Source organism: Muntiacus reevesi, chromosome 12 (assembly GCF_963930625.1).
Source record: "Muntiacus reevesi chromosome 12, mMunRee1.1, whole genome shotgun sequence".
NCBI lineage: Eukaryota > Metazoa > Chordata > Mammalia > Artiodactyla > Cervidae > Muntiacus > Muntiacus reevesi.
Window position 1 is genome coordinate 6,128,969 of NC_089260.1, and position 21,967 is coordinate 6,150,935.

The window sequence follows — 21,967 nt, forward strand, 5'->3', positions numbered from 1 at the left end:
ATAATTATCGACTATAGTCTCTGCACTGTACATTTTGTATCCGTGGCTCATTTATGTTATAACAAAGTTTGTACCTCTTAATCTCCCTCAGATTGATTTCTTTCCTTCCCATACTGATCTCTCTTGACAACCACCTGTTTCCTCTCTGTATCCATGACTTTGTTTCTGCTTGGTTAGGTTTATTGATTTGTTCTGTTTTTTAGGTGCCACATAAAAGCAAAATCACATAAGATTTGCTTTTCTTTGACATTTCACTTAGGTCAATATCTTCTAGGTGCATTGATACTGTCACAATGGCAAGATTTCATTCTTTATATGGTTAAGTAATGTTCCATTGCTTATTTACATAGATATTTATATATATATACATATATATGCATATATATGTGTGTGTATATATATATATATATATATTTGGGCCACCCTGTGGCTCAGCTGATAAAGAATCCACCTGCCATGTGGGAGACCTGGGTTTGATCCCTGGATTGGGAAGATCCGGTGGAGAAGGGGGGAAAGGCTACCCACCCAGTATTCTGGCCTGGAGAATTCCATAGACTGTATAGTCCATGGGGTTGCACAGAGTTGGACACGACTGAGTGATTTTCACTTTCACTTCATATAAATATTTACACACACACACACACACATACACACGCATATATAGAAACGGGATTTCAAAAAAATTTACTTCTGCTTCACTGACTACACTAAAGTCTTTGACTGTGTGGATCAACAAGAAACTGTGAAAAATTCTTAAAGAGATGGGAATACCAGACCACCTTACATGTCTCCTGGGAAACCTGTATACAGGTCAAGAAGGAAAAGTTAGAACTGGACATGGAATAATGGATTAGTTCAAAATTTGGAAAGGAGTGCATCAAGGTCATATATTATCACCCTGATTATGTATATGCAAAGAACATCATGGAAAATGTCAGATTGGATGAATCACAAGCCAAAATCAGGATTGCCAGGAGAAGTATCAACAGCCTCAGATATGCAGATGACACCAGTTTAGTGGCAGAAAGTGAAGAGGAATTGAAGAACCTCTTGATGAAAGTGAAAGAGGAAAGTGAAAAACCTGGCTTAAAACTCAGTATTCAGAAAACTAATCATGGCATCTGGTCTACCAAAGTCCACATAGTCAAAGTTATGGTTCTTCCAGCAGTCATGTATGGATGTGAGATTTGGACCATCAAGAAGGCTGGAAGCCCAAGAATTGATGCTTTCAAATTGTGTTGCTGGAGAAGGCTCTTGAGATTCCCTTGGGCAGCAAGGAGATCAAACCAGTCAATCCTAAAGGAGATCAAAGCTAAATATTCATTGGAAGAACTGATGCCGAAGCTGAAGAACCATACTTTGGCCACCTGGTGTGAAGAGCGAACTCTTTTGAAGAGACTGCAATGCTGGGAAAAGATTGAAGACAGGAGGAGAAGGGAACAATAGAGGATGAGATGGTTGGGTAGAATCACCAGCTCAATGAACATGAGTTTGAGCAAACTCCAGAAACAGTGAAAGACAGGGAAGCCAGGCGTGATGTAGGCCATGGGGTGGCAGAGAGTCAGACACGACCCTGCAACTGAAGGGCAGCAACAGCAACGAGGTGAACAGACCACATCTTCTCTGTCTGCTCATTTCTTGATGGGCTCTTGGGTGGTTTCTGCATTTTGCAAAAAGTGTTGTGGTGAACACAGAGATGGATATATCTTTTTACATCAGTGCTTTCATTTTCTTCAGGTAAATACCCAGAAGTGGAGTTGTTGGATTAGATTGCGAATTTATTTTTAAAGTTTTGAGGACACTTCATACTGCTTTCCACAGTGGCTGCACCAATTTACATCCCCACTAAGAGGGAGATGGACATATTGACTCAGGAACAGGATTTTGTTTTTTCCTGAGTCTAAGTTAAAGTAGATATTCCATAAAAGAAAATAGAGCAAGCAAAAACATATACTTACCATGGGAATAGTAAAAGAAAAATCCTTAAACACTGACCCACATTGTAGAAACTCAATGGATATTTTTTAAATTAATTTTTAATGCTTAATATTGTTCAGTATGCTAAAGTTGCAAGGAAATTTATAAATTATTTAGAAGAATTTGAGTAATCAAATTCATACAGTTAAGTTACAGGTCTGGAAATTAAAAATTTCTGATTTTTCATAATTTTGACTTCTTTCTCAAATTTTAATCTTGACACATAGAAGTCCCACAATTTTAAAACTCTTTGGACAATTTTCACTAGGGCTTCAATATTAATATTTAATAAAAACAATCCACATTTCTATTAAAATTTCTTGATATTTTTCTACATAAGTTATTGCTTACCCAAAACAGGTTGCTAACCTAAGAATGATTCTGAAATCCTGTTTCCTAGCATTCACAGCTAACAAGTCACCAAAACCTGTCTGGCTTTTCTTTGTAATATTGTTCCTTATTTATGCACATTCACCTAGTTTCTTTGCTATTATGTATGATATAATTATTGTAAATGAATTCATGTCCACACTTTTATTTCCTAACTATAACTCTCTGCAAGTAAAAATTCTAAGTCAAAGCTTATAAACCTGTGACATGAAATAAAGTTTTAGCCATTGGGAGTTTGCAAAAAGAAATTAGCTGTGACCTTTCTCTACATTCATGTGCTCTATATTCATGTACTGAACTGATGTTTTGGCATCTCCTACTGATCATATTCAAAATAGAACTCTCAGTTTTTACTGCCCACCTGCCTCACTGTCAAGGACTGTAAAGCTGTCTATTTTTCATTTCCTTCTCTCACCATAAGTAAGAACAAGAGTCACTGAAGTGACAAATGTAAGCATTATACCTAATAATTTCTGTCCCTTATACGCCGCACGTCGGTAAGTCTTTTTAGGTTTCTCTCCAAAATACATCTTGGTTTTGTCTGCTTCATTCCAGTCACACTGACGTCAATCTCCCATCAGCTTGCCGTGGGGATGCTGAGATGGCCTCCTTTGCAGGGTCTTGGTGCCTGCTGCTTCTGCCTTGCAGTCTGGTATAGACACATCGACACAGCTGCCGAACGCTCTTTTCAAAACACAGACAGGATTGCATTGGTTCTCCAGTTAGATCTGTTCACTGATGTGCCATCACTCTTCTAATAAAATCTAAGAAAACTAACCTAAGCGAGACCACGAGTGCCCTGGGGGGCCTGGTCCTGCCTGTTCTTTTGAGGTCGGCTCTTCCCATTGTTCTTTGGTGCTCCGGCCTCTGGTCAGCTTCTCTGCTCCTCCTCAGGACTTCTGACCTTTGCACCTGTGCTTCTTTCTTCCTTTCTTCCTTTAAGTAGTGTGTGGTCGCTTTACAATATTGCGCTGGCTTCTGCTGGAGAGAGAAGCAGCTCTATGTATACATGGGTCCCCGCCCTCTTGGGTCTCCCTCCCTAAAATCCTTCTTAGTAATAAAAAATAAAGATTTAATGCATGATTATATACTCTGTTGAAAAAGGAAAAATGCATTTTGTTGGGGGTGGTATTGAGGGCTCCCGACACTGGTTGATCACGGGAAGCTTCTCTCAGCCACGAATATTTAAGGGTAGAAAGAAACATAAGGAAGAGCCAGCCATAAGTTTTTATGACAAGCATGGTTGGGAAATAGGCTTATTTCTATTTGGGCAGTTCTTTCCCAACTATTCTTGCTGCAAAAATTTATGGATAGCTCTTCCTCATACTTCTGTTTACCCTTAAATATTCTTCTCTGAGAGAAGTTTCCCATGGACAGCCAGTGTCAGCATCTCTGCCTCTGCTCCACACACACACACACACACACACACACACACACACACACACACACACAGTACTTTTCCCTTTTCAACAGAGTATATAATCATGTATTTAATGTTTATTTTTTATTACTAAGAGAATCACAATCCATGCTCAGTCTATCATTTTAAACAAAATCCGTAAGTCATTTTCTGAAGCTTAAATTCAGTTGCTGTTATGTGATCTTACAAAATATTTTAAATTTTTGGTAGCAGAAATAATGCATGCTCTCTGTGAAAAAATTCAATATTACTTGGGAACATTAAGCATAAAACATATTTACCTTAAATCCCATAACTTTGATATTATCACCATTAACATTTCTGTGACCATTCATTCAAGTATGTCTTTAATATCACTTTAAAACACATGTATGCTTTTATAAAGTGAAATCAAAACATGTATGCTTTGTATGGACATTTATTGTAAACTGTCATTTAGAAATTGGGCTTCTTTTCACTTTTTTTCCTTAAATATGATTTTTAAAATAATACCAACACGTCGCTGTATAGATATGTATATGATCAGAAAGATTTATTATTATTTTACAACATTGGGATACTATTGATGCACTCTGGATTGCTTTTCTCAATTACCTTCTATATTATGAAAATGTTGCCAGCTTTATGGTTATAGAGTTAATTCTGTATAATGTATCTCTAGTATTTCTAACAGCAATCTCCCAGTTGAGAGGCATATTCTATGAACTAGGCTTCAGTAATCATCCTTGTGATGTTGCTTAAGGGTGAAGTTAAAATTTAGATTTGGAAGTCTGACTCAAGAACTCACTAGCCTAATATGTCTGGTGTACTATACCATGCATTTTTCGTTTTTGAGGTAGATTATTTCAAGTTATAGTTACAGCTTTTCAGTCGTGTCTTTTTGGTGGTACTCATCAATGTACCTGGAGACAGGACTGGGATTCAGAGGAGGTGCCAGAGCATGTGCCAAAAATCTCAGTAGTCAAGATAAAATATTTTTAATGCAAAAATTTTGAAAAAATAAAAATAAATGCAAAAATCTATCACGAAAAAATATCAAAATTTCAAATAGATGTGTTTTCTTGATTTGTTTTATGATTCTGCATTTTTATTCAATGACAAGTCCTGTTATTTTCCATCTGCTCACAGTTTCTGAACCACTGGGTGGTTGGGTCCCTACTAGGTGGATTTATGAAGGTTGACAATGGTGTGTGAACAGATTAGGCAATGCAGGGTTTTATATTCACTCATGAGTTTTATTATAGACCTTTTTATTAATATTTTTCATGGCTCAAAATATGGGAGGTAGTTTGGTAAGTCTAGATACAAGGGGCATTTTTTTTTTTTTGTCTTCTGTTTCCAATTGAGCTCCACATGACAGTGCTAGATGGAAATATTGGGATTTACTCATCTGGAAAATATGATTATATTTCTTTATTATGTTCCCTTGGTCTTCAATTATTTGAATATCTAGTTCAGTAATAAGCTTAATTAAATCTTGCTTGCACTGAATTCAGTCTGTCAAGGATTAAGTCAGTTTGTTAACTTAGGTTAAAATTTACTTTTTCATAATTCTTACATTAATATTTACTGACTTTTCAGTTTTAAATGAATATTTACAGTACAAGATAAAGCAGATATTACTGGTTTCTTATTTTTGCTGGATTCATAAATTATGAAAAATAAAGATAACCATAAACAATAGTCAATTTTAAAAAGTGTTATTTCTCTATTCTCATGTAGAATGGCAGGACAGAGGAAAATGATATCTGGCTTAAGCTGTATCTGACATTGACACTATCAGTATTATCTTGAAATCTGAGGCTACTCATGTTCACTAAATAATAAGAAAAACAGTGATTTGTATCTACAGTGCTGTTATTATATTACGTGAAGCAGTATAAGTGAAACTGCTTTGAAAATGTCAAAATGCTCTTCAAATGTTAGTTATGCTTATTATATGTATTCATTTTTTTCTATGGAGGGAGAAGGAAACATTATAGGGATATAAAATGAAAGTAGAAATGTAAAAGGGAGTACTTAAGAAGTAACTGTCATGACCCAAATTGTAATAGCATGGCTAGTTCTGCTACTTCCCCAGAATATACTCTTGCTATGACAAAAGTTTGTTCCTAAGAACCTCACAATGTTGAAAATCATTTTATGAAATCATTGTTCCAGTGGAGAGAAAGACTGAGATTTAGAGAATTTCATCCTCAAAATAATGGAGTTTTTTTCCTATAGGTACTTCAATATGGAGTTATTTTAAATAACAAAATTCCATAATTCTGAACCTTACCATGTCACTGAACAAAGCCAGTGCTGATAATGAAGAATATGACTTCTTTTTTTCCCTAAAATCATGATCAAAGAGATGAACACAGTGCAGCTTATCATTCTTATTACACATTTTATAAAAACACAAGGCACAAAGTTTTACTACCCATTAAGTCCTAACATCTTTTTTTAATCACATAGTAACCAGTATTTAGGAGATAATGTTTTTCATATTCCTTAATTAATTGATTATATTATAGTAAAAAAAAGTTATAAAGTCTTACACTGTAGTAGAATTGCATGTTTTATAAAAATAGCTTTCTAGTATACTAGAAAGACAGCTCTGAGAATAATTATAACAAATAGAAGGATGGGATTTATATTGCATGAATTCCGGTAGTTGTTGAATCAGATATATTACTTTGCCAACAAAGGTCCATATAGCTAAAGTCCATATAAGCTACTGGTTTTTCCAATAGTCATGTACAGATGTGAGGGTTGGACCATAAGGAAGGCCGAGAGCTTAAGATCTGATGCTTTCAAACTGTGGTTTGGAGAAGACTCTTGAGAGTCCCTTGGACAGCAAGTACATCAGACTGGTCAATCCTAAGGGAAATCAACTCTGAATATTCATTGGAAGGACTGATGCTGAAATGAAAACTCCAATACTTTGGCCACCTGATGTGAAGAACTGACTCATTGGAAAAGACCCTGATGCTGGGAAAGGCTGAAGGCAAGAGGAGAAGGGGATGACAGAGGAGGAGATGGTGAATGATATCCCTGACTCAATGGACATGAGTTTGAGCAAACTTAGGGAGAGAGTAAAAGATAGGAAAGTCTGGTGTGCTGCAGTCTATGGGTCACAAAGAGTCGGAAATGACTTAGTGACTGAACAGCAAATAATAAAGAATGTAATAAAACCTCACTTTTATTTGCTTATAGTCTAGTAAGAGATAACTTTCAAGAACAAGAAAAGAAAATACATAAATACACACATATTCATGCAACAAGGTCTCTTGCATTGAAGGCAGATTCTTTACTCTTTGAGCCACCAAGGAGTGTGGGCTGCCATTTCTTCTCCAGGGGATCTTCCTTACCCAGGGGTGGGAGATCTTACCCGTGTCTTTTGTGTTTCCTGCATTGGTGGGCAGGTTCTTTACCAGTAGTGCTACCTGGGAAGACAAACTCATACAGGGCAGTATTATTTTTCCTCAAAGTCTAGCCAAACAGATTTTCTTTATATTGTCATTTTTATTACCAGCCTTCAAAATGTAGCATTAAAAAAATTAGTTATATAGCTATATTTCAATAGCTACCTATAGATATGTTTATATATTCTGCAAACAAATATATAGATTTTGATCAAATAAATAAATATAAATTTTAATATATATTTCAATACTTATATATGTCTTGTCGTGGTGAAGAAGCTTGTGTGACTAATGAAACTATGAGCCATGCCTTTCAGGGCCACTCTAGGTGGTTGGGTCATAGAGGAGAGTTCTGACAAAATATGGTCTGCTGGAGGAGGAAATAGCAAACCACTTCAGTATTTGTGCTTGGAAAATTCCATTGATGGTGTGAAAAGGGAAAAGATATGACATTGGAAGATGACCCCCCAGGTCAGGAGATCTCCAATATGCTACTGAGGAAGAGCAGAGGGCAATTAATAATGGCTTCAGGAAGAATAAAGCTGCTGGGTCAAAGCGAAAATGATGCCCAGCTGTGGATGTGTCTAGTGGTGAAAGTAGTCTGATGAAGTAAAGAACAATATACTGCATAGGAATCTGGAATGTTAGGTCTATGAATCAGCTGTTTTGGATGTGCTCAAGCAGGAGACAGCAAGAGTGAACATATTAGGAATCCATGAACTAAAATGGATGGGAATGGGTGAATTTACTACAGATGACCATTATATCTACTGTAGTGTAAAGCAAGAATCCCTTAGAAGAAATAGAGTAGCCCTCATGGTCAACAAGAGAATCTGAAATGCAGTACTTGGGTGCAGTCTTAATAATCTCCATTTGTTTCCAAGGCAAAACATTCAAGATCACAGTAATTCAAGTCTATCCCCCAGCCACCAATGCCAAAGAAGATGATGTTGACAACATCTAGGAAGATCTACAAGATCTTTTAGAACTAGCACCAAGAAATGATGTATTTTTCATCACAGGGGATTAGAATGCAAAAGGAGAAAATGAAGAGATACCTGGAGTAACAGGCAACTTTGGCCTTGGTGTGCAGAATGAAATAGGGCAAAGGCTAAAAGAGTTTGGTCGAGAGAACATACTGGTCATAGAAAACACCCTTTTCCAACAACATGAAAGATTATTGAACACATGGACATCACCAAATGGTCAACACTGAAATCAGGTTGATAATATTCTTTGCAGCCAAAAATGAAGAAGCTGTATGCACTCAGCAAAAACAAGATCTGGAGCTGACTGTGGCTCAAATCATGAGCTCCTTATTGAAAAATTCAAGTTATTTTGGGGGTCAAAATCCCTTATGATTATAAGGGATTTTATAATCAAGATCCCTTTTGACTTGAATCAAATTCCTTATGATTATACAGTGAAGGTGACAAATAGATTCAAGGGATTAGATCTGGTAGACAGAGTGCCTGAAGAATTATGGATGGAAGTTCATAACATTGTACAGGAGTCAGTGACCGAAACCATCGCCAAGAAAAACAAATGCAGGAAAGCAAAATGACAGTTGTCTGAGGAAGCTTTACAAATAGCTGAGGAAAGAAGAGAAGCTAAAGGCAATGGAGGAAGGGATAGATATACCCAACTGAATGCAGAGTTCCAGAGAATAGCAAGGAGAGATAAGAAGGCCTTCTTAAATAAAAATACAAAGAAATAGAGGAAAACAATGGAATGGGAAAGACTAGAAATCTCTTCAAGAAAATTGGAGATATCAAGGGAAATTTTCATGCAAGTTTGGTCATGATAAAGGACAGAAAAAATAAGGACTTCACAGAAGCAGAAGAGATTGAAAAGAGGTCTCAAGAATAGACAAGAAAACTATACAAAAAAGATCTTAGTGATGCAGATAACCACAATGATGTGGTCACTTACGTAGAGCCAGACATCCTAGAGTGTAAAGTTAAGTGGGTTTTAGAAATCATTACTATGGGCTTCCCTTGTGGCTCAGCTGGTAAAGAATCTGTCTGCAATTTGGGGGACCTGGGTTTGATCCCTGGGTTGGGAAGATCCCCTGGAGAAGGGAAAGGCTACCCACTCCAGTACTCTGGCCTGGAGAATTCCATGGACTCAGTCCATGGGGTCACAAATAGTTGGACACGACTGAGCAACTTTCATTTCACTTCACTTCAAGCTAATGGAGGTGATGTAACTCCAGTTGAACTATTTAAAATCCTAAAAGATGTAGGTTGGAGTGCTGCACTCAATATGTTAGCAAATTTTCCACAGGACTGGAAAAAGTTAGTTTTCATTCAAATCCCAAAGAAGGGCAGTGCCAAAGAATGTACAAACTACTATACAACTGTGCTCATTTTGCATGTTATAAGTTTATGCTTGAAACCCCCCAACATGTTTCAGCAGTACATGAACCAAGAATTTCCAGATGTATAAGCTGGGTTTAGAAAAGGCAGGGGAAGTAGAGATCAAATTGCCAATATCCATTGGATCATAGAGAAAGCAAAGGATTCCAGGAAAACATCTACTTCTGCTACACTGACTAAGCTAAAGTCTTTGACTGTGTGACTCACAACGAACTGTGAAAAATTCTTAAAAAGGTGGGGATATCAGACCACCTGACCTGTCATCTGGTCCCGTCACTTCATGGCAAATAAAAGGGGAAAACTTGGAAGCAGTGACAGATTTTATTTCCCTGTGCTCCAAAGACACTGAGGAAGGTGATTGAAATTAAAAGGCAGTTGGTCCTTGAAAGGAAGGCAATGACAAACCGACAGTGTGTTAAAAAGCAGAGACATCACTTTGCCAACAAAGGTACATATAGTCACAGCTATGATTATTCTAGTAGTCATATACAGACGTGACAGTTGGGTGATAAAGAAGGCTGAACACTAAGGGACTCATGCTTTTGAATTGTGGTGCTGGAGAAGATTCTTGAGAGTCCTTTGGACTGCAAGGAAATCAAATCAATCTTAAAGGTAATGAACCATGGATATACACTGGAAGGATTGATCCTAAGTCTGAAGCTCCCATACTTTGGCCTCCTGATGCAAAGAGCTGACTCATTGGAAAAGACCCTCATGCTGGGAAAAACTGAAGGAAAAAGGAGAAAGGGGCGGCAGAGGATGAGATGGTTAGATAACATCTCTGACTATCAATTTGAGCAAACTCTGGGAGGTGGTGGAGAACAGAGGCGTTTGGTGTGCTGGTTTCCTTGAGGTTGCAGTGTTGGACATGACTTAGGGACCAAACAGCAACAGTTTTCATCAGTTTAAAGAATCAGTTCAAAAAACAAAACAAAGCAAAAAAGAAATCAATTCCAGTGTCAAAGTTTTTTCTTTCATAAAACAAAGAAGGAAGTATGTAATTGACAACATCATGCATTTTAGTATTTCTTTTATTCAATGCCTAACCTAAAGGATTTTCTCCATATTGTCATTTTGATTACCAGTTTTCAAAAAAAAGCATTTTAAAAAATTAAAATATTTAAAATAGTATATTTCAGTAGCTAACTACAGATATGTCTAGATTTTTCAAATATATATATTTCAATTAGACATAGATATAAGATTAGATGTAGATATAAATATTAGATATATATAGATATAAATGGATATAAAATTAGATATAGATATATTAGACATAGATATAAATTTTGTTATCTATTTCAATATCTATATATACATCTACTTCAGATAAGTAGATATATAAGCTACAGATAGATACTGAAATACAGCTCTCTCTCTCTCTCTCTCTCTATATATATATATATATATATGTCTATACCTATGTAAATACCTACTCATTTATACACCTAACACATGTAACTATTTGTGACTTTGCTAAGCATTTATTTCCCGTCAGATGGTGGAAATATTAGAGCTAACCTAATGAAATTTAAGTTTGTCTATTTCCTTGATCCTAACATTAGACAAGGAAAGAGTACACCCTAAAATATATGTTAAAGAGGATAATAGTAGGGCGATTCTTATATTTTATTTTTTTCTGGCTAGCATTTTGACAGTAACTGAAATAAAGTCACAATTAGTTTGGACTGGGAAACTTTTAAAGTCGTCTAGTCAGCAATCCTGACAAAAGAAGTCTCTCCTGTTACGATAATGTTAATAGTGGTGGATACCAGCGTTATTCCAATGGAGGAGTCGTCTTGAGACTGAATTATACTGCTTTTTTCTTGACCTGTAAAACTCACTAAATACATTCCAAACTGATTTAAAAAACTTGACCTGCTAGATGAAATTGTACAGTCTGCTCTAATAGCCTTCTAACTGATCTCAGTGCATTAGTTTTAATCCATCCTCCTTTGTATGGCCAGAGTGAATTTTCAAAAAATGCAAATCCCTGTAGTTATTACTCATAATGAAAGACTTTGGATGACTTTAACTTTTCTCATGGCAAAGTCTAAAATTCTTAACAGAGATTACAGTGCCCCTAGGATTTTGTCACTTTGTCAAAAGTGACCTTTCTGTCCCTTTGGCCTCATTTCACGTCCTATTTCCTCCTTGCCTCCTCTGCTCTGACTTGTCTGGACCTTCTTTATAGTCTTCAGTCTTTCTTGAATACTTGACCCTGGACCTTTGGGCATGAAATTCCTTATACCTTCACCACTGGTATCCTCCCTTTACGCATTGCCCAACTTACTCTTCTGGAATATTTTTGACCCAACTAGACCAGGTAGGTCTCTCTATTACTTTCCATAGAGCAGGGCCCTACCCTTTATAGTAGTTTTACAGAAGTTCCACAGCCACGTGTTCCTGCGTGCTAAGTCGCTTCAACCATGTCCGGCTCTGGGTGGTGCTGTGGACTGCAGTCTGCCCGGCTCCTCTGTCCATGGGATTCTCTAGGCAAGAACACTGGAGTGGGTTGCCATTTCCTTCTCCAGGGGATCGTCCCAACCCAGGGATCAAACCCGGGTCTCCCACATTGTGAGTGGATTCTCTACTGTCTGAGCCACCGAGGAAGCCTACACTCCACAATCTTAAGTTTCTTTTGATATCTGACTTCTCTACTGTATTTTACGTTGTGAAAGATAAGGAACATGTTTGTCTTTTTCTTTGTTGTATGATGCCAATATTTGGGCTTCTCTGGTGACTCAGTGGTGAGGAATATGCCTGCCAAGGCAGGAACCATGAGTTCGATCCCTGAATCAAGAAAATCCCCTGGAGACGGAATAGGCAACCCACTCCAGTATTCTTGCCTGGGAAATCCTGAAGACAGAGGAACCTGTGGGATACAGCCCATGGAGTCACAAGAGAGTCCGACATGACATAGCAACTAAAAAATAGCAAAAGTGTCAATATTTAGGATAATATCTAAAAATCAACCATTGCACAGAACTATTTGCTGAATAAAAAATGAATGAATGATCAGATAATAGGAGCTCTTTTTTAGCTGACCAAAAAAAAATCCAAATATGGGTAGAAGCTACTGTTTGCCTTCTTATTTTAACATGTAGTCATTACATTCCTCTGAGCATAAGAAGAAGTAAGATGATTAAGTTGACGATAATTAAGATTCCTGACAAAATTGTTGTCAGTCTCTCTTACAGAGAAATCCATCACATCAATTTTGTTTTGCAGCTCTTTCAAACGTGTAAGGACAAAAGATGTGTGCTAAGTCGATTCAGTCGTGTCCGACTCTGTGCAACCTTATGGACTATAGTCCCCCAGGCTCCTCTGTCCATGGGATTCTCCAGGCAAAAGTACTGAAGTGTGTTTCCGTTTCCTTCTCCAGGGAAATGTTCTAAACCTCTAAGTTCTAAACCTCTGTGTGTTTTGGTAATCCATGGTTATCTTATTTATTGAACCTGAGCATGTTTAGGAAGTGAGATTATAGGTGGCTTTTGAAATATTTTGAGATCTTACTTATGCTCTTTCTGTGTGGCTACTGCTAGCCACTCAGGTCTTAGGGACCAAGTCTATGAAAGATGTTAAAGAAATGTTCTTTGATGAGGCACCTTTCCTGAAGGGTCTCAAAATTCTCTAAATTGGTGTTGGATTCCTAAAGAAATATAAATTAAGTTCTTTGAAACTTGTTTTATGACCTGCTTCTAAATTTTTTCAGTTAGCAGGCTAGTTTAGTATATTCTTTAATCACATTCCTGAGAAATTATAGGAAATCTGTTATTTTATCTTGGAGGTACATATCTTTTGATTTTTTTCGCACCGCGAGGAAAAGCGCTACTCATCCTCTCTAGACAAAAAGAAGAGGCATTTAAAAAAATTATCTATTTTCTATAATATATATATTTTAAGCTTGAAAAGAAGAGTTAAAGTTGCTGTCATTGATCTTTTAATTTTCAACAGTGTATAAGAATAGCAAAGAAAGCCCAAGTCATCCTGTGACCCTGGTGTCTGCATTTCATGACTGACCAAACCCACTTTCTGGAAAATTGATAATGATCAACCCTTGTCACCTGAATTTGGATGATCAAATAAAATAAATTGTTATTCTGTTCATTCATCCTTAACTGATTAGGCAATTCAAATGAGAAGTCAGACAGAAGGTGATGTGCATATTAATAATCATTGATTCAAGAAAAATTCCGGTACACACTAGATTCCATGAAAATAATTTTATACTGGATTAGTTGAAAGCATAAATGGAAAATGGAGAAAGATAAATGACATTTGGGGAAAATCACATTTTTAACTGTTTTAGATAATTTTGTTCCTTTGACAAATAATGCCTTTAAAATTAGTAAGGAGGCCCAAGGGTATGAGTGTGTGCATCCTTTAATTAAAGTGACCTTTTCAGCTGGACTTTTTTTATCCCAATAATCCGTGGTTCACAGAACATTGGATCAAATGTTATATTCTTGCTAAAACCCACGAATTTTAGCTGAAAATGTTTTTGTATTTCCAAACATAATGCCATCACATTGCAGCAAGTTTTTGGGTTCTTTGAGGAAATCCTCTGGCTTGATGCACCAGGTATGGGGACTCTAGGGACAGATATAATCAAATAGAATAGACTCACTGGTATTCTACTCCCAACTGATAATCCACACTATAATGCTAACTTTTTTTTTTTTACAAATTGTAAACCTGAGCACATTTCTCCATGGTCTTTGATTCAGGCTAATACCTTTATTTCGCTGTGTTCCTCCTTCATGCCTTAAAAAAATTTCTACCTCTTTTCACTCCAGATTCAAAACCTTCACTTTTTAATCCAGTCTGATTATTGGTGCTATTTTCTTCTTATTGTTTCTTTTGCTTAATAACTAGACCTTAAACCACAGGTAGATTTACCCTGAAGGTAATGAAGCTTACATTTTAGGCCTGTCATTTGATCAGCATAGGTTCCTTCCACAGTCCTGGGAGAGGCCTTAGAAATGTATTCACATGGTCACAAGTTTCTGTAAAATTCACAAAAGTAGGATATTTTAACTTTAATCACTTGTTTTCTCTTAGCCTGCCAACTTTCTTTTATTTTCTTGACATTCATGACACCTGGCATTGGAGTGGCTTCTGGCGTTTTGTGGATCCAGTTTAGGGAGAATTGAGTTAAAGATACTTTTCATTTTGGTCTAGTGGGATATAATTTTTGATTCTTAGTCATTGTTGTACATGCAAGTTATTACTGCTCACTGTTCTAGTGTATGAATGACTGTCAGCATTAACTGTATCACTCACTGAGAGGACCCAATAGCATCTTGACTGGGTCAGAATTAACCATCACTATATGGCAACCTGGTAACAGAAACACGTGAGCAGTCAAATGGTACATACTTGGAAAGGCATCAGGAGAGAATTGAATCCATGGAAAAGCTTTTCACATTTTAAGGCTCATGCGTGAAACAAATGTGGGTTTAGATATTCCCAAATTTGACAGGAATTCTAAAGTTTAAAAAAGAAACATTTCTAAGTAATTGAGAATAAATTTAAAAATTTTTACTCACCAAGCTCAAGAGAATTTATTCTTTCAATATAAATGACTTAAAATTGGTATCATACAAAGAGGTAAAAAAAAAAAAAAGTGTAAGAAATGCAGTAAAAATTTTAGAATAGCAAATACAATAGATTTTGTTGCTGTGCAGTTTCCAGGTCATGTCCAACTCTTTGTGACCCCATGGACCGCAGCACACCAGGCTCCTCTGTCCTCCACTATCTAGATGTACTTATGCAACCAATTAAAAAATTCTGTACTATTTTTCTGGATTTGATGATGTTTGAAATTATCTAGCTTTTAAAACTTTGTAATTTATTGTCCTCGCATCCCTTCCTCAGTTTAGTTTATTTGCTCTGTCATGCCCAACTCTTTGCGACCCCATGGACTGCAGCATGCCAGGCTTCTCTGTCCATCACCAACTCTTAGAGCTTATTCAGACTCATGTCCATAGAGTCGGTGATGCTATCCAACCATCTCATCCTCTGTTGTCCCCTTCTCCTCCTGCCTTCAATCTTCCCCAGCATCAGGTCTTTTCCAGTGAGTCAGTTCTTCTCATCAGGTGGCCAAAGTATTGAAGTTTCAGCTTCAGCATCAGTTTTTCCAATGAATATTCAGGGCTGATTTCCTTTAGGATGGAATAGTTGGATCTCCTTTCAGTCCACGAGTCTTCTCTAGCACCACAGAACAAAAGCCTCAATTCTTCAGCACTCAGCTTTCTTTATATTCCAACTCTCACATATATATGACTACTGGAAAAACCATAGCTTTGACTAGATGGACCTTTGTTGGCAAAGTAATGCTTTTTAATATGCTGTCTAGCTTGGTCACAACTTTTCTTCCATGGAGCAAGCATCTTTTAATTTTGTGGCTGCAGTCACCATCTACAGTGATTTTGGAGCCCAAAAGATAAAGTCTGTCACTGTCTCCATTGCTTCCCCATCTATTTGCCGTGAAGTGATGGGACCAGATGCCATGATCTTAGTTTAGTCCTTAGTTTATGTCGTTAGTTTAAATCCTTATGGAGTAAGGAATAAGCTTCCCTTCCTAAATAAATGCATTTGTTCCAATTTTGTAATTTATAAATTTATGCTTTATAATTTGTCATGCTCAATAAAACCTGGAATAGTCCCTGCCCTAACTCCATTACCCAATAACTCAAAAAAAAAAAAAAAAAAAAAAAGAAAAGAAAACAACTATGGTGAAGATTTAGCTGTGAATGGGAACCAAGAATCCAGAATGAGACTACTGGGATAAAATTCTGACCCTACAGTTTCTTATCTGTGTGACTTTGAACAAATTACCTAACATATGTAAGCCTCAATTTTCTTTTTATAAATTTTCTTATTTTAAAAGGAGGAGATTGAATTTAGGAAATATAATTCCTTGTAATTTATGAAAATATAAATAAAGAATTTTAGAATGGTGGGCAATCACCTAAATAAAATAATAGAACATTTATGTTGAAAGGAACCTTGGATTTTGTGTAATTTTATATTGGCTCTGTGAATCTCTCACTGCTCCTTCAGATGTGAAGGAGGAGAATTGGGTCTAGTTTGGAAACTCACCTAGCCTCCTGTTCACTAAACTAGTATAAGTCTGCTTTTATTTATATACAGGTCTGTGTAAGATTTAGTTTGAACAAAGTGTTCTGTGACTGTGTGTGTTTGAACACCATTGCTCTTGTCCAATCCTTGTGTGCATGCTAAGTCGCTTCAGCCGTGTCTGACTCTGCAATCCCATGGACTGCAGCCTGCCAGACTCTTCTGTCCATGGGGTTCTCCAGGCAAGGATACTGGAGCGGGTTGCTATTTCCTACTCCAAGGGATCTTCCCAACCCAGAGATTGCACCAGTGTCTCTTATGTCTCCTGCATTGGCAGGCAGGCTGTTTATCACTGGGGCGCCACCTGGGAAGCCTCATCCCATCCATATATATATAAAACCACTTGAGAGCATTAGTAAAAATATTGAAAATTGAAAACAAATAGTAATCTGTTCTCCATATGATCTGAAGCTCATATGTGGTAATAAGATGTTATTTAAAAGTAAACAAAGTAATACTGACCACAGCAAATTCTCTCCAGACCAGAGCTTAAATATTCAGTGAAAATGGGATAACAATAATAAGCAACTTGAGGAAACATAAGCTTCCCCCAAATTCTCAGGGATATTGAAGGAATACCAAGTTTCCCACAGTACAGAAGGCTTAGCTCCCTAATGCTTTCTGTTTGCTTAGATATTTTTAATCATTATTGAAAGAAAATATGCACTCAAACAACAGGAGGACTTGATAAGGAGCTAAATATTTGAATTTTTCCATACATTCCCAAGGATCTGTTTCATTGTTTTTAATATTTTTAATTGTACTTTTAATTAGAAAACATGATTTCTTTATAGCTTTTACTCAAATTGCCTGACAGAATAATCTCAGTCCCTCTTTAATTTGACAGCTCTTTAACTGTATGAATCAGCTCTATCCAACAAATATCTTCATTTCCAATTAAAAATTAATTGTTTTATGACAGGACCTAAAGATATTTTCTTTGATGTTGATAAGTCACTGAGAAGAAAAAGTTAATCAGCCTCTCTGAAGTTTGCTTTCAATTTTAGAGAGCTTCATGGGCCTTCTGGCAACTCTTCCTCAATAAATTTTTCTTGCAATCAGCATTCCTCCTGAATTCTGATTCCAAGAAATATTTTGCAAGTTTTGTTGTTATGTGCATGTGTGTGTAATTGTGTGTTAGAATGATTTGTTCTTCACTTAGCATATTTTAGTATTTCAATTTCTTTTTAATCATCCCTAACTATGTATCCTTCAGGAAGTAAACCTCTTTTTTAGTTTAAATATTGCTTCTTATAGCATTTTCCACTGGCGTTCTCTCCGTTTACTTGCACCTGCATGTTCTAATTTACTACAATTTTATTGGCAAGCATCTTACTCAAGTTAAATGGCTCTATTTATGTGTCTTTTAATGTAAGTTATAATATTTCTTCAACAAGACTTTCTGCACGTGGAGTCTGACTGCTCTTCTAGCCACTGCTACAGGGACCCAGTCAATCCTCTTATACTCGTGAATCCCCTCTTGGGCAGAAGAGTTGTGAGTGCAGTAACAATGGAAGACAAGCACTTCTATGAAAGAGTCTAAATCTTTTTAAAAAGGCCCCGTGAGTCTGCCAGTGTTGGAAGTTAAACTTTATGTCATCTCAGTATTTAAATTGACTAGAAGATATCGTATTGATAAGAGACAAGTGCAAGAAATTTTTGTTTATTTTACTCTTCAATCTAGTAAGTTAGGGATTATTAGGAAAGCTAGATTATGAAGAAAAAAATTGCAGAAGCTCCATTTCATCTACACATCTAAGTAAATTAGTGTTAGGCGTATAGCGACCTTAAGAGAACACTGAACACTTTCCCACAGTCACAGATATGTTTTCTAAAATGATCAAACTCTCTTCTCACCAGCAAGAAGGATGATGGATTAGTGGAGAGTGAAAAAGTCAACAGGTTAGCTAGAGTTTTACACAGTATAGATGGTGTGTGCCTATAACTTGAAACAAATAAAGGCTCGGGGAACAATAGTGTGAATGCCAATGACTACACATAACAGAATTCAGCAGACGCCCATGCATGTGGGTGCTGGTGATCAGAAGCCACAGGGCTGCTTGTCATGGCTCTTTATAAGTTCCGAAGTTTGAGATGATCACCAGGAGAGAAAGGCATGGAAGAGAAATCATATCATTATTTTGTTTCCGACTGCAATGCCTGAAATACTGGGAATATATTAAGATGTTCCTTTTTGTCACCAGCTGGAATTGGGGCTAGAAATAGAAAAAGTAAGTAAATGAACATGCAAAGGGAATAACCTTTTTTTAATACCACTGCAAGTGGCCTGATAATTCGTAATGACAATAATGATAAGAAAGACGGTATTAAACGACTCCTTAGGTGGCTCAGACGGTAAAGCATCTGCCTGCGATGCAGGAGACCCGGGTTCGATCCCTGGGTTGGGAAGGTCCCCTGGAGAAGGAAATGGCAACCCACTCCAGTATTCTTGCCTGGAGAATTCCCTGGACTGAGGAGCCTGGTGGGCTATAGTCCACGGGTTGCAAAGAGTCAGACATGAAGGAGGGACTTTGCTTTGCTTCGCTTTGCTTATTTATTGGTACTAGTTTGAACACTATAGTGTTTGAAGTATCTCTCAATATATGAATGTCTGCTTTTTGTTAGTCTGGTTTCTTTCACTGAAATTTTTCTACATTAAGAGTGGATCAGGAAGATGTAAGAAGGAGTGGGTATGATGTGTGTAAACGTTTCTGCCAGACAGGAAATGTAGAGGTTGAAAGAGAAAAAGTCCAGTTTAGAGAGAGGAAGCGAAGATCAGATTTTCAGAACTGAATGCCTTAGTGCAGCATTTCAAGGATAGTAAACACCAGGGTGTGTGTTAGACTGCATTGAAAAATGTTGGGGGAATTTCATCGTTTGTCAGGGCATAGCCTCAGACACCCTACAGATAAGTGCCCACGGGGGCAGCCCAAGTGAGACAGACGTGGTGGTGATAGGAGCCTGGAGGTGAGTTACAGCCCCTCTCTTGTTTCTCATTTTCCAAGCACGATACTCCAAATATTTGAAAATTCTTGAGTGCTTGAGTAGGAAAGACAGAATTAAACTGAAAAGTAGGAATATATAAATACTATTTATAGGAATAGGATTTCCAGAGTAAGATTATGTTACTTGAACATAAGAAATGGTTTTGCACTTTCAGTCAGAATATGTAAATTATAAGCCCATTCTTTTTTTTTTTTTTTTTTTTTTTAAATCAAACTAATAGTTATAATTTGGGGATGACCTCCAGGCTTTTAAACTTTATTTCTTGTAATGTCTTCTGTTAGTAATATGATTTTACAAATGTTTTTGATTGTCCCACCCACAAGATCCACATGTACTTCCTATTGCTTGTCATTAAGTGAAATCTATGCTGACTTTGTGCTGTGGGAGGAAATTAGGGGTGTTGCTATCCATCAGAGAGTTTAAGGTTCAGCACGGAGTACAGGCCTCCTAGAAGTGCAAACTGAGGATCTCTGTATGTCTGCTCCTCTATACAAGCAATGAAATACTGGCAAAGACTGTCAAAAGAATTTTTTTTTCAGAACTCTGAAATTAATCAAATGCATGCAACAAAATGAGGAGCATTTATTCAAGAAAAACAGCATAGTTTGTAGCTTTTTATCTTGACATATTTTAATCTTTCTATCTCCAATTCTGTGATAGTCTTAAAAACTGGCAGCCTTGAAACTTCTAGAAGGACAGACTGTTCAGAAGCATCTTAAAAACCCACACCCAGATCACTGCTACACTGTTTGTCTAGCAGTGTCCTAGAAAAGCCACATTCATAAGGTTTTGCTGCTATTTGGCCCTGGAAAGGAGGGGAAAAGTTATTTCCAGATTTGCTACATTATCCAAACTATTCAATTTTAAACAAAAATTATGAGACATGCAAAGAGATAAAGTGTCTCCCATTTGTAGGGAAAAAAATCAGCCAAGAACAAACAATGCCTTTAGAAGGTTCAAATGTTAGACTTAGTAGACAAAGATTTTAAATCTACCATTATGAAGAGGTTCAAAGAAATAAAGTAAACTGTATCTAATGAATTAAAGTAGAACATGAAAACAGCCTGCCCATTGGTAAAAGTTGGGTGACTTAATGGTTCAGGCATTTAAGAAAATCTCCAAATAAGTATTAGACGAATAAGTGAAATGAACAGAGAGTCAGCTGTACACTATGTTTCGGATGGTAAAGAATTCACCTGCAGTGCAGGAGACCTGGGTTCAATTCCTGGGTTGGGAAGATCCCCTGGAGGAGGGCATGCAACCCACTCCAGTATTCCTGCCTGAGGAATACCCATAGACAGAGGAGCCTGGCGGGCTACAGTCCATGGGATCGCAAAGAGTCAGAAATGACTGAGTGATTAAGCACGCACACGGAGGGCATACACCCTGGTGGCGTAGACATTAAAGGGTCCGCCTGCAATTCAGGAGACCCGGATTCATTCCCTGGGTTGGGAAGACTCCCTGGAGGAGGAGATCGCAACTCACTCCAGTATTTTTCCCTGGAGAATTCCATGGACAGAGGAGTCTGGCAGTCTACAGTTCAAGGGATTGCAAAAAGTTGGACACGACTGAGTGACTAACACTTTCACCCACTCATGAGAATAATAATGTCTCACCACATAGATATCAATAAAAGAAATTACATAAAAGATGCAAATACAGATTATGGAGTTAAAAAGTACAGTAGCAAATAAAAACTTCACTATCAGGGTTCAGCAATAGATTAGTTCTGGCAGAAGAAAAGTTTGATAAATTTCAGGAAGATGTATATAGTAAGACGATCCAGTCAAAAGAACAGAAAAAATAAGAATGAAAAGAATGAACAGTGCCTCATTATTAGTTCTGGCAGAAGAAAAGTTTGATAAATTTCAAGAAGATGTATATAGTAAGATGATCCAGTCAAAAGAACAGAAAAAATAAGAATGAAAAGAATGAACAGTGCCTCAGAGACCCATGAGACACCACCAAGTACACCAGAATCAACACAATGAGAATCCCAGAGGGAGAGAACAGATCAAAGAGAGAGACTATTTTAAGAGAGAATAGCCAAATCTTTCCAATTTGATGAAAAGCATTAAGCTACTCATTCGTATTGGTAGATGTGGCTACTGTATATATCTAACAACACAGTTCATTTCTGATTCTTCTTTAATCCTTTTCATTAGCTTGATAACTGGTCAATTTTACCCAGGTAATAATTCATGGCTGCGTGAATTATTATAATATAGCTAACTCTGAGCAAACAA

The 21,967-nt window shown here is 37.0% G+C and overlaps 1 protein-coding gene and 1 non-coding gene across 2 annotated transcripts in view; both read left to right on the plus strand.

Annotated features, from left to right (window-relative positions):
- CNBD1 (cyclic nucleotide binding domain containing 1) overlaps window positions 1–21,967 on the plus strand; it is a 351,846-nt gene that overhangs the window by 212,225 nt on the left and 117,654 nt on the right. The gene's annotated exons all lie outside the window — the stretch shown is intronic.
- Window positions 19,052–19,124, plus strand: TRNAR-GCG (transfer RNA arginine (anticodon GCG)). The gene has a single exon. It is a non-coding gene; the product is annotated as a tRNA-Arg (tRNA).